This window comes from Thalassophryne amazonica, chromosome 14 (assembly GCF_902500255.1).
Source record: "Thalassophryne amazonica chromosome 14, fThaAma1.1, whole genome shotgun sequence".
Classification (NCBI taxonomy): domain Eukaryota; kingdom Metazoa; phylum Chordata; class Actinopteri; order Batrachoidiformes; family Batrachoididae; genus Thalassophryne; species Thalassophryne amazonica.
The window spans coordinates 24,598,875-24,613,442 of record NC_047116.1 but is presented as its reverse complement, the minus strand read 5'-3'; the positions used below and the strand labels follow the sequence as shown (position 1 = coordinate 24,613,442).

General features: G+C 39.3%; 1 protein-coding gene across 4 annotated transcripts in view; it reads right to left on the bottom strand.

Moving 5' to 3' along the window:
* mid1 (midline 1) overlaps positions 1-14,568 on the bottom strand; it is a 96,960-nt gene that overhangs the window by 50,081 nt on the left and 32,311 nt on the right. For 2 of the 4 annotated variants that reach the window (XM_034186444.1, XM_034186445.1), the window contains exon 1: positions 4,776-4,937. The exons of the other annotated variants lie outside the window; for them this stretch is intronic. The gene's annotated coding sequence lies outside the window, so the exon portion shown is untranslated. Of the gene's footprint in view, positions 1-4,775; positions 4,938-14,568 lie in introns of those variants that run through there. 4 annotated transcript variants of the gene reach the window in all.

Sequence of the window (14,568 nt, the reverse complement as noted above, 5' to 3'; positions counted from 1 at the left end):
ATCAGGCATAGCCAAAACAAAAAATTCTGACCTATGTTTATATTGTGCTGTACTGTATGTAGGGGCAGGACTGTGCCTCAGCAGTTAGCACTGTGGAATTACTGCAAGAATGGCTGAGGTTCAATTCCACACATGCCCAGATCTTTTCTGCGTGGTCTTCGCTTGCTTTCTTTGGGTGTCTTCACACCATCAGAATCACGCAGTCTCAGGTCATACCACTTTCTATGCCCAGTGCAGTGTGTCTAGATCTGGAGATGGATGCTGGAGTGTGGCTGTATTTTGTTCCTAATGGTTCAACAGCGTCTATAATTATATTCCAATTACATTTATTCCACAAATCTGATTGGTTAATCTTGTGAGATTTCAGACCATAAAATATTGCGTTGATGGTGGCAAAATATTCGACCGCTTCACATTTGATGTATTACTCCGCACCCTCACTGTGTTGCTATGCAGATGTCAATAATAGTGCTGTCAGCTGAAGAGAACCGACGCTGTTGGTAAGCTTGGCCGAACGAATTACTTACAGAAAAATAAACCATGCAAACGATGGAATTGGATTAGAATGGGAATAACCCCCTTGTGTCTGATGATTTGCAGATGTTAATGCTGGATTTTACAGTCGCAAATTGAATTTTACCAGGGACGTGTTTAATGCAGAAGACAAATTTTATTGCATGAATGACAAAAAAGCCCTCCTTTATATTGAGGCTTTTCAGGTTTTAAATCCCACAAAACTTCGGAGAGGTCGCGTCGCTGCAAGATCTCAGTAACTGAGAACTGCATTGATACGCTCTGATCACGCTTCACTTTAACTGCTGCACACGGACAACACAATTAACATCGCAACATAAACTATTTTTATATTTTGCCTAAAACTATTGTGAATATATTCTCTGGGTTTATAGACGTTGTTACTGCTTTTGTTTTATGTAAACATGCGAGAATCACAGGCTGTCTCTCCGTTATTTTCTATTTTCAATGGGAGTTGCTGTGAGCTACAATCGCTTCCTGATCATGCTGTTCTGGGGGAAAGTGAAGTTTTTTTTGTTATAATTGCTTTAGCAAGTTTTCAGGGTATCATGCAGCAGTCTCTTATTAACGTGACGAAAAGCATAAAAAAAAATTACATTTTTGTAGTATAATATTCATTTACAATTAACATCATGTGGATTCTCTATGTTGTTTTGACTGCAGCGACTCTGGCACGCAAGGGATTATGGGATACGTGAAAACCCTGAATGGGGGATATCTAGAGTGCAATCATGGGACTGATTAAAGACACATCTATGGTTACTATTAAACATTAATATGATGTCATACATAACCCTTCTATTGATGAGCTTTGGCCTTGAGTGACTTTAAAATGTGAAACTCAAGGTTATAATGTTTGAACTCAATTTATGAGCCAATATGGATTGAACATGGTGGAAGAGTTGTGTGCTAGACAAAGGTAAAATTATTCTGTTTTTGGACTAAACTGATCAAGACCACAGAACCACATATTACAGTATCACTGATTCACGAAGCAGCAGTTTGCATGAATCTGTGGTCGACATGTAAGGTTCAGGGGTTACGCTCTCTGAGTGTTGCATCTTTTAAAAATGCTCCATGTCATTCATGAGGATAGGTAACTCTGCCAAGTAGACTGTTTGCTGAGAGAAGCAGTAAATTGCATTTCAGAAACTAGAAAATTTTTGGCATTTGTCCTGAGTGATTTAAACTATTGATTAAAAAAAATTCTGGCAATTGTTTTTCAATTGCTTGACTAATTGATTGTTTTGGAAATAGTTCTTTTTCACAAGTTGCACGGCTGTACAACACAACTGTGAAAATTGCTACAACACCACACAATATATTCATCAAAATACAATGCAAAACTGGCCATAGTTATATAATAATAAAATGCAAATATGCATGCATACACACAAAGCACCCATGTGAAATGTATGACTGTCAGTGGCAACAAAATGCAAAAATTGCACATGCAGCCAGACTGTCTGACCACAGGCAGCAAACAGAACTGATTTCACGTCTGACTTATCAGCAGCCATGTTTGAATATTTTGAATAAATGAATGGAAATTTGAAGACTTTCAGATTCCAGGCCTGAACTGTCATGAAACTTTCCACTCAGAAGGTTGGGTGTTTTCTGAGTGAACGGAAGCTTTAAATCAAAATATTATAGCTGTCTGATTGCATTGGAGATTAAATGGATCATCCTGAAACCACCTCCCACACACACACACTGATGGAACTCTGTCACGACAGTTTTTAATTTCCTCTCATTTCATATTTTCCTGTGCTCGCTGTGCTTGTCTGCACTGCACATCAGAAATCATACGGTAAACGTTCATTTCCTCTGAGTGGCTTTGCAGGAAAATAACTATGTTCTTTCCAAAACCACAAGGCAACAACTGTAGAAAATGTGAATGTGCTAGCGTGCGGCTGCAGGCCATTTTTCACACGTCACCAGAAAAGAAATGTCTCGTAGGACACTGACTACCCAGAAGAATTCCAAACATTTTCCAACAGCTACACCATTATTCAATTCCACCCAGCAAAGCTGAACTAAAGAAGCTCAAGAAAACGTTTCACTCCTTCATTACATTCAGAATCACACCAAAAAATGAAAAGAAAAGAAAAATCTAGTTTAAAAAGAACAGGTTGGAAAAAGCAGCAGCGCCATCGTGTGGCTGAGCTGTATTATAAAGTATCTATTTATCCAGAAGACAGTAATAGTAACACCAAACTATTAATAAATATATACTTAAAATACTAGGTACTTGTACAGTGACATAACTTTGTAATTGAATGATGTAAATCAATGTAAATAAATTCCAAGACATACTGAGTGATTTAGAAATGTTCAAGTATCCATCCCCTTACTTGATGAAAGAAAACTGCCTATAAAAGTGGTGCTTTTTGTTTTTTAAAGAGCACCTTATATTTCATGTTCCCAGTTGCTTATGGCCTCTGAAAAAGGAGGAAAATGATCGTAATTCCCAAAAGATTAAAATGGCATTTTTGTTAAACACCTACAATTCAAGTTGAAAGTCCACACGACAAGAACATCTTGATAGTTTCACTTCAGCTCTATTGCAGTCGTCTAGCCGACAAAAATAGTGTCTGTCCAAATAGTTATGGCTCTAACTGTACTTAAAAATGTAATATTACAATCAATATACAAATATAATAGACTACTACTACTACTACTGCTACACACAAAAAAAAAAAATCAAGGTACACAAATATTTTGTCACTCCAGCAATGCCGTTGGATACAATATAAAAAGTATAATCAAAAATTATACATAAAACATAAAAATGGTAGCCAAGTGGTTGGTGCGCTTGGTTTCAATGCGGAAGGTTCCCGGTTCGAATCCCACCCCTGCCACATTTCTCCATGTAGTCAGGAAAGGCATCCGGTGTAAAACGTGCACCAAATTAACATGTAGATCCACTTTGGATGTGCTGTGGCGACCCAGATTGAAAACAAGGGAGCAGCCTAAGGGACTTATACATCAACTTCAAAATATACTTGTACAAAACTGGAAATGTAAAATAAACTACAAGTAGTAAAATATAATTTGCCAGCTTAACATTACTCATAATACTTCTAAAATATCTACTTAAAATAAACTAGGGCAAAATGTATACATAACAATAATAAAAATAGCATAGCATTATAACATATACTACATAATATATTAAATATGTATGGAATATATATATGTTTAATACTACAAGTACACCACTGAATAAAAAACAATTGTAGGAGCAACTTATGAAAAAGTGTTGCAGTTGGTGACACTCAAAATAATTAGGTTGATCCAAATTAATGTAATAATTAAAATTTATTCCAGCTTAATTTTGACAAACTTAATTCACTTATGTGTTCCCAATGGAAGCAGTTTCTTTGGGTGTTCCCTTTTTCAGTGTACTGCTGTTACTGCGATGACAAAATACCCAAAATATACTACTATTAAACTGAACACTTAAAAAATATGACACTCCTTTTAAAACTTCCATAACAGTGCTACGAGTAATGATTAATATTGTGCACTTTGAGCTGTCGGTTAGTGTTAAATCAGAGCAGTTATTCTTTCTGAAGTTCCCCACGTGTTTCCTGCTGTGTAACTATTGGTCCACAGCAGCGATCAAAGGCAGCAGCGTGCTTTTAAAAGTGTTTAACATTCCTCACTCACAGGAACAAGTTGATAATTAATGAAGGAAAGCCCAGACAGAAGCGCAGCGTTATGGTTTCACATGTTTTCTGGTTTCGGGGTTATTAACAGTCCAAACAGCAGAACCGACCGACCTTCGTCTTTCACGGTATCATAGGAGTCTGTGGTATTCTGGAGGTCACGGGTTCACCAGGGGAAGGATGAAAGGTGGCTTTTATTTCCGTCCACGTTGCAGTGAAACTCATAAAACTTGTTTGAGACTCTACGACAGTGTGCGCTGAAAGTAGAATAATACAATTTGTATCTGGAATGTTGCAGGTTTTCAAAACATATCACCATTTTCCTCACATGAATCCTCTCAAACTTCTCAGAGTATTCTCAAACTTCCCTGAGTATTAGTAACTCTAGAACGTGATGGAATCTGTTCAGCAGACAAAACAACTCTATGGAAGCGACACTGCCTGCAGGCCTGGAAACATACGATGACTCAGTGTTTTGGTTGCAAAACACAAAAAGCACACTGGGATGGATACAAACACAGATACACTGTCGGCTGAACCCTCCAACTTAAAAGCCAGTTTCTGACTTACCGGCTTCATGATTACATCCATAAACAGACCGGAGAGGAAGCAGCCGCCTTGGAACTCAGTCAGCAGTGACACTGCAGATCCCCGAACCCTGTCCTCTCAGTTTACTGAAACCCAACAGGACAGCCGAAACTTTCCACCCTTCCTCTCTTTTGCTCAGAGCTGTACTGTACCTATCCCATCTAACAGTGGGCTGCAAATTGTTGAATTAGCCAATCATATGCAAGGGGTTGGACTTAGGGTTGTCACTCAGGGTGATCACATTCGTGTCGTCGTAACTCTCCTTCGACATCCTGAAATGAACTTTTCGCAGTTACTTTTCACTCCAATTTTTATTTTTATTTTTTATTTAAAACGTATACATACTGGGTAGAAAGTGGTAGTTGTATCTTAAAGGGGCCACAATGTACAAACTCTGTTTTAATATACCTTTTACCGCAATACATTGATAGTGTCTCGTGTTAAACATCTTCAAAGATCCACAACTCAATTCATGTGTATTTGGGAATTCTCCTGGTACAGGCCAGAAATGGTGTGTTTTAGCTGTGTGTGACATATGTAACATAATGGTCACTCTTTGGCCACTAAATTAGGTCTGCCTTGATAGTGCATGGTGTGATCCCTTTTCCCTTCAGAATTGCTTTAATTGTCTTAATTCTTCATGGCATAGATTCAACAGGATGCTGTAAACTTTCTTTATTGACTGGATAACATCAGACACACAGTTATCACAACATTACACCACCAGCAACCTGAAGTGGTGATATAAAGGAGGACTGTTTGATGCCTATAGCCAGCATATACACAGGATCCATAGGATCCCACTGAAAGGCATTCCTCAGGGATGTTTCCTGGCTCCTACAGTGTTCAGTGATTGCACGAGTGGACTTGTGGAAACCAGTGGTTTTTACATCTTTTGCAGTGTGGAAAAGTTTACTGACCTTAGCTTCACAGATAATGCTGTGATTTTTGAAGAATAAATACGTTACCCTGACTGCAGCATTTCGGAAGCTGAGTGAGGAATCAGATAGTGGGGGTTTGCAATTGTTCCTGATCAAGACTAAAATCAACTCTTTCAAGGACTTCCTGAACTTGGCCATCAGAAGTGTATCGATGCCGTGAGAGTATTGAAACTGTAAATATAACGCGATGCTAAAATACCCTCGGCCATATGAGCATTGTGTTCTTTATAATTTGCAGTTGTTTAAATAATTATTAGGTTTCAAAAACAGTGTTTTCAGTTTCAGAAGTGTTTACTTGACACTAGCTTTTACATAATATGTGAACATGAGGTTTTGAAAAGACCGGAAGTTAGCTTTGAGTTAGCAGATGTTAGCGTGCACACAAACATCTGCTAAATGTCTTTTAAATCACTTCAGAGGTATTATTAGGTTCTTAAAGCAGCATTTTCAGTGTCAGAAGTGTTTATTTCTCGCTTGCTTTTACATAATATATGACAAAGAGGACACAAATAAAAGTGAGTTTGCAGCTAGCAACCAGACTGTAACGTCACGGTGCAGCTCTACTCTGATTGGCTGTCACCCCTGCCACTCAAAAAATTAACTGAACAGATTGAAACAGAATGTGACATTTTAACCTTTTAAAATAAGGTTAGCCATCTTTGAACTTGTCCAAGGTCTGTGTCCCAAGAATTATCCCTGTGAATTTGAAGACTGTAGCAGTAATAGGACTGGACTTATGCTGTACACAGACAGACGGATGGAGGGACGCCAGGTCTTGGCAATTCCTGATGGCCATATGTTGGCCTCGGGTAAAAACACTGAAATTCATATGTTTTGGTCCTCAGTCTTTGAGATTGAGAGATGCCTGGGAATATTTTATGGCATTGTGAGGTCAAAAAACAGAGGTGTTTGCCGATCTCAGCACTTTTGCAGAACAACGGCCCAAGTCTTTATGCATCTGTTTCTTCCTGTCTTACTGTATGGTTGCAAGCCTTGGATGCTAACTTGTGACTAGATGCACTGACTAGATGTCTTTGGTACATTGGCTTTGTCTTTGGAACTTTGTCTTTTTGGAAGATTCTTGCTACTTATGGAGACTAAGTTGAGGATTCACCAACATTTTGGACATTTGATGCATTCCTTGTCTACGCATTATTCAAGTAGGTGCCTCAGTGTTGAGTTCCCCAGCAGCTAGAGAAGGTCACGAGGTGGACACCCACATTTCACAAGACTGTGGTAACTATGATGGGGATGGACAGGTTGTCTGCCCATGTCATGCAGGACCCAAGGCTATTCCGTGGTATGGTGGATTCAGACACACATTGCACCAGCACATGCGCCGACCATGCTTTCATTTTGTTTACGCCAAATTCTAAGTTTATGCTCTGATTATTGCAGCAGAAATTGAGACTCAACAGATGAGGCAGCATTTTTCCAAACTGCCACTGTTTAATTTGTGTGAATCCATGACACCAGTGGCACTTGGTGTAGTCTTCTACTGCAGAGATGCTTGTCTGCATACTTTTGTTGGAATGAGCGGTTGTTTGCCTATCTATTATCTTGAACCTGTCTGGACATTCTTCTCTAACCTCAGCCATCAACATTGCATTTTCACAAATAAAACCCCGTCACTGAATGTGTCTTAAGGCCCCCTGACAAGTGCATGACTTTGATCTGCACACTTAATAATAATAATAACAATACATTCCATTTATAGGCGCCTTTCAAAAAACTCAAGGACACCATTACAACGCAGAAATAAGCAGATATAAACGCATAAGAATAAACAAATTATAATTAAAAATTAAAAGGACATTTACCAGTTAAAATAAATTATATAACAATTTAAAACAAGACAAAAGTTATGCAGTGTTTCAGTGGAACTCATGGTAAATAGGCTTTCTTGAACAGGTGGGTTTTGAGACATGATTTGAAAATATCCAGTGGAAGGGAGTTCCAAAGGTGGGGGGAAGAGTGACTGAAAGCTCTAAACTTCATGGTGGTCAAGCTGGCAGGAGGAATGGTGAGGCTGAGAGAAGTGCATGTGCCGTGCATGAGAGTAAACTCGTCTCAAACTCGTTGTAAACCACAGCTTCGTGCAAGTGCATAAAGAAAATTTTGAAATGTTCAAAATCTCCATCACGCATTAATTACCTGAACTTCCACATGAACATTACGCAAACAATTCAAAAACAGTGCCTGAGTGCGAGTGATTGTGTCAGCGCACCACATCAGAGCGCAGCTCATCTGAACGATGTTAAAGCTATCATAAACGTACTTTTACAGCTATGCATAAGAAGGGATAAACATGCAACTGTTTTACCTAGCTATTACAATATAAACATGACAAATAATTACCTTTTTAGATGGTTCCAAATGCTTTCTCCACCTCATTAAGTGCACATGCACACGCGCGAGAGAAAACCTGCAGCTGGAACAGCCCTCTGTGATTCCGGAAGCAATTAAAGGTGTTTTCAACAGCCACCTCGCAGAGAAAATGATTAATCTGCTACAGAATAATTGTTTATATGCAGTGTCCAGCGCACAACGTGTTGCAGCCACTGGAACAAAGTACGGCATCCAGCTGGAACTGCCCAGTCTCACAGTTTTTTCATCCTCCCGTCATGAAATTATTAAAATTTTCGTGACAGGGTTTTTTTTAACTCAGTATTACTAACCCTACTCCTACCCCCAACCCTAAGCTTAACCATAACCTAACCCTATTCCTTCCCCTAATCCTAACCATAACAAGGCTGAAATTATTTTGTCCATGTCAGGTCATGTTCTTTTAGAAGAGTTTTCCCTGCTTCCTTTAGGACGCCGTTATGTGTCCCTGGTGTGTAGAACCAACCGGTTTTTAAAGTCGTTTATACCTTCGGCGATTCGACTTTTAAATGCTCTGTAGGTCTGATATGTTTTTATTTATTTATTTATTCTTGCTAGTCATTTTAACTTCTTAAGACTGTTTTATTTGTCTTTTCATAACCTCCGCCAAGGAGGTTATGTTTTCGATCGCGTTTGTTTGTTTGTCTGTTTGTCAGCAGGATAACTCAAAAAGTTTTGAACGGATTTTGATGAAATTTTGTGGAGTGGTTGGAAATGACAAGAGGAACAAGTGATTAAATTTTAGTGGTGATCCGGATCACAATCTGGATCCCAATGCTAACGCGTTAGCATGTCTATGGCATTTTTAATGTTAAAAGTTAGCATTAAGCAGTTGCAGCTGTCATCACGTTCGGGTGCATTTGTTTTCAAATTGTAATATTTCTTACATTTATTTTTGTTTATATATTAATAATCTAATGATTATTATGTACAATTTTAGAGAAAGAAACAAAAAGAAATAGATCACTGTGCCAAGGAGGGAATCTCTTTATGGTCAGTGACCCTATGGCCTTGTTTAGAGAAGTGTTTCATAAATGTTAAAAAATGCATATATTTGCAGTTTAGTTGAATAATACATTGAATTTTGTCGCTTATTTGTTTTTGTCTATAAGCACATGCAATATCAATATCAGTGCTCAGATGACAGTAGCTTCTGGGAAAGGTGCAAGATTCAATAAACTGTGATGCCAAGCGCTAAGGATACATGCTATCCAGTCACAGCAGATGAAACTTTTTTTTACTACTGAGCAAACATCATTGTTAGACTTTTTTAGGTTCAATGATTCCACGGCGTGTCGATGTTATGGCGTCAGTGACCCCATGGCCTTGGCGGAGGTTTGCACTCTCTGAGTGCTTCTAGTTAGTTTTATTGTTGTTATATATTGTTATTGTATTTTATTTTTTCTTAAACAGACTGCTTAAATGAAATTACCCCTTGTGGGATAAATAAAGTTGTTGATTGATTGATTGATTGATTGACTACCCCCCCCCCCCCCCCGCACTTTTAATTACGTGCACCCATCACGGAATGAATTAGAATAATTTGCGCTCCCATGATGAAAATTTGGTACTTTTCATGATAATATGACGAACCAATAGATTAATGTATATTTCGTGCTGTTGAATCACGACATGCCGTGAGACTGGGTTGGCTGGGAGCACAGCGGGTGGGATCGTCACAACGATGTGCGTGCAAGTGCGTGGATCAAAGTCGTGCAAGTGTCAGGGCAGGTAAAAGGTTGTGACCTAAGTCATAGTTCAAGATTCATTAGACATACAACTAAAATTTAGCATGAGACTAAAAAATGAGCCGTTTTAAGGTTCCGGAAGACAGAGTCAAGGTCCTATACTGAAATTCTGTAGAAGTCCTTGCTGTGCAAATAGCCTGAATTTTGTTGTCCTTTGTATATGCTCTATAGCTTAGCAGCAAATTTTATCTTTGTGGTGGTTTCATTTTCATATTCATCGGTGCATATTCTGTGGATGTGAAACCTCTCTTTGCCCACAATGAGTGGAAATGGACACTCTTGTTAAGGGTAGTATCTCACTGGGCAGCAAAAGCATGAAACTGGAAATTGCTAGGGAATCCGCTTGATTTTGCACGACTTTCGCTGGGTGTCGTAATTCCCTTGCTTCAGTCTCAGAGTATTGCACGAGTCACGACTGGATTTTGGAAAGTTGGTGAGGCAACAAAGGAGCTTGACACACAGTTCCATACACTCCCAGAGCCATCACGGGCATCAGGAAGCCCTCTGAATGTTGTCCCCACAACTCATAACAAGCAAGAATTGTGAAAGAACTTTGTGAGGGGTTGAAACTACATTGCGAATAATCTGAGAGAAAAATGGGATGTGACATTCCCTGTGGGAGTCACACACGACCTGCTCTGGGAGCACGCAAAAATAGTGGGAGGATGATCAGAGAGAGACAGCACTTCGGGAAATGGCCAGAGGAGTCTAGTAGCCATGACTCAACTACCGACCCGTGTGCACACATGCTCAGCGGGCTGGATGCACCTGTCTGCAACAACTGGGATTATCTTTAATTTTTATATAGAGTACCACAGCAGCACCCTACGTGCACAGTGGTGGACTTCAGCACAGCTGTGGATGAATACTGGTCATTCTCAAGAACCAATGAGGACATTTGTTCAAGGAGGATGTTACACGCGATCTGTGCGTGATGATGTCATGCAGCCAGGAGCTCTTCCTACTGGACATTACATATTTCATCCTGCGGGTGGCAATCATATGCGATCTGTGCGTGACAGTAATAGCCAAGAGCTCTTCAATGTCATGGACCACTGGACATTACATATTTCATCCTGCGAGAAATCATTTTTACAAGTGGGTAAGTGTTTTGTTCACAGTTTTCTTCCTGTTGTATTTTTTTTCTCCTCTGTGGAGCCACACTAGGCTTTGGCATTATTTATTTATTTCTTTATACTTATTAAATTAAATTCAGTTTTATTTTACAGGGCTGTTCCTTAATGAGTACAGTCTGAGGAATGTCCGCAGCCTCTAATCCAATCCAATCCACTTTATTTATATGGCACATTTAACAACAAAAACTTTCCAAAGTGCTGCACATACAGTAGAATCACGATAAATAAAACCCCAATAGTCAATAAATAAATAAAAAATAAGAAAATTAACAATAAAAATAACTAAAATGTGCAAGATAAATAAATAAATAAATACGTACAGCATACAAAAGATAAAACCAATCAAATCTACCAAAATAAAAACAAAACCAATAAACCAGAGGACCACACAACTCACTCAGTGTTAAAAACCAGAGAATAAAAGTGGGTCTTCAGACGAGACTTAAAACACTCCACTGTGGGGGGCTGTTCGGACATGGAGGGGCAGAGCATTCCAAAGTCTGGGGCCAGCCACAGATAAAGCCCTGTCCCCCCTGGTTTTAAGTCTCGTCTTGAGTACCACGAGCTGGAAATGGCCCTCAGACCTCAGAGCATGCGCCAGAGACTAAATTTGTAGGAGGTCATTGATATATTGAGGGGCCATTCCATTCAAAGCTGTAAAGACAAACAATAAAATCTTAAAATCAATTCTAAAATTAATAGGAAGCCAGTGCAAAGATGCAAGAATTAGCATTATGTGCTCACGCTTCCAGGCTCCTGTTAAAAGTCTCGCTGCAGCATTCTGGACTAACTGCAAACAGGAAAGAGCCTGTTGGCTAATGCCGAAATAAAGTGCGTTACAGTAGTCCAGACGACTTGAAATAAAAGAGTGCACAACTTGTTCAAAAAGGTTGAAAGATAAAAACGGTTTTACCTTTGATAAAAGACCTAAAAGATCTATTCACATAATAGTCAGTTAACAGCAAGATAATACGAGTGGAGCACTTTGTGGTCAAATGTGTCATCATTCCAGCCAAGAGTGGCATTAGGCATCTGTGGGAGTGCTGCATAGCATTCATGTGCAAATCAGCAGATCCTTGCTTGACATGTGCGCCAGTGCCGCGTGGCATTCGAGACACCTGCTCCTGCTTGTGACCATGCCTACATGCCTCAGTGAGTTTCTACCACATCACTTGCTGGTTTTAATGAGCTGTTGAACACGTGTACCCATTTAAATGGTTGGTGAGTGGACCTGACAACCTGTCCAAGGGAACAGCACAGTTAAAGGTTCAGAGACATTCAGTTTGCTTACTGCACATTTTATTTGCAGATGACATGATCATGGGTGCAGTGTTGATTAATTACAACAGAATACTTGTTTAACTTTCATGTGAGCGAAGAGCACAGCTATGAGCTCGATCACACCCTTTTGTCTGTCCATGGTAATGCCTTCATTGACATGGAAACATGCAGGAATGCACTGTGGGTGCGACAGTTGACTCAGATAGTGTGGAAAGTTGTCTCAGATTGTTGGCATGGGTTTACGTCTGGCTGTGTGGAAAAATATTCCCAACACAAACATGTTCTATCTGACGTGTTTGGCAACCAAACAGGCATTATGGTCGCTGATGAAATCATCACTCATTGTTTACTGATGGACGTCACGTATGTCTACGTATAGATGCCATTCCACGTCAGTGATGTCAAATCAATGTTTTTGATACAGAGACCCAGTTTAGAACATCTGATGTGTTGAAACCGCAGCACATAAGGCATTGATTGATTTGGATTAGATGTAACCCAAAGCTCCTGCCAGAACTCCTTGTGTTTCAGTTTAGCCTGCAGGGTTCAATAAAGTATGAAAAGAAATGTGAGAGGAATGAAAACAGTTTAGAGTCTAAGGTTTACCAAAAGTGGGTAATGGATTGAAAATCTTTGTGTACTGCATAATAACTTTCATTTTGGTAATTGCTTCAAACCTACAAGAGTATATGGGCATAATGTGTATAGAACACAAAGATGTGCATATAATTTAGAAAATATAATTCAAAAACTGCTTTTAGGTTTTAAACTACTGTGAAAATGTTTGAAGCACAAATATCCAGCATCATATCATATTATTTCTTTCAAGATCCAGACTTTTAGTGACTCACAGGAATCAGCCATCAAATGTTTATCTGTACACGGTGAAAGTGTCAAACTTGGAGACAGATTCACCTATCTTGGCAGTGCCATTCGTGTCTCTTGGTCCTCGGACTTAGAGATCAAGAAATGTCTAAGAACAACTTATGGAGCCATGAAGGCCCTCAACAGAGGTGTTTGGTAATGAAGGTCCAAGTCTTTAGGGGCATGTGTTTCTTGTTTAAAACGATGCCTAGATGTCTTTGGTACTAGGACTCTTTGGTTTAATTGGGTACCAATGGAATGAATTTGTGTCAAATGAGTGTTTACTTAAGGAGACTAAGTGAGGAGTATCAATGCACTGCGATGGAACTTCAGCTACCATATTGTGGCCCTGTGGTGCATTTCTCTGGACATGATCCAGTACACAAATGCCTCAGTGTTGAGGATCCCAGCAGCTGGAGACGGTCATGGACATGCTCATGTTTCCCCAAACTGTGGCATATAGATGGTTACTGTCAAAGGGTGTGATTGGACAGTTGTCTTCCTGGGTAAATGCCATACAAGAACCAGGGTGGTTCCATAGCATGGTGGATGTGGCAACATGTGGCACCAGTGCTGTAGTCTGTGTCAGTTACTGTAATAAAAGAAAAAACATACCTGGCCATAAGAATGTGAGACAAGAGATTTTAAAAGCAAACTATTTGCCTAGTTTGCTTGGTAAAAATAAATAAATAAATAAATCACATGAGTCTAATGTTAACCACAGGAGGACTATAGCATTTTGCAGGCTTGGTGTAATTTCAACAGTTTCCTCTTTCTGTGGGGAACCTTGATGAAAATTACAAATTCTACTTCCTGCAGAAAATGGACATGGGCTTTTGAATTCATAGCCCTACTACATGTCAGTCCGATGTGCATTTTTTGCACAAAATTGTACAAAATTCTGACTTTTCCAATTGAAAACCTTGCAAAAGTGAAATCAAGCCAAACATTGATTTCCACTTTTGCACTTCCTGCAGAAATTGTACTTGGACATTTGAATTTACAGTTGCTTTATTTTGTGGGCCAATGGGCATGGTAGAAAATTCAGACAAGTCCAGTGGGAAACCTTGTGCGACAAGTGAAATCAAGTCAAACCTTGATTTCTTCTTTTTCCACTTCCAGTTGAAGGTGGCAATGTAACATGTAAATTGTGGTTCCATTAGTTTTTGGCCTTGTGGGCTTAGTTTTCAGCAGCAGTGGATGGATGGACACTGGATGGACAGTGATGGAAAAATCAGTAAGACAATATCCTCTAATGAGTTCATTGATAGAGCTAAAAATTTTAATTACCCAACTCTAAGATTACATTTACAGGCTATAATTTAAAATAAAATTATTTTCCATAGCAAAATACTTGATCACACATGACAGCAGACCTTAAACCTCCAGTCTCACTGCAGCATTACCCTAATCTCAAGTG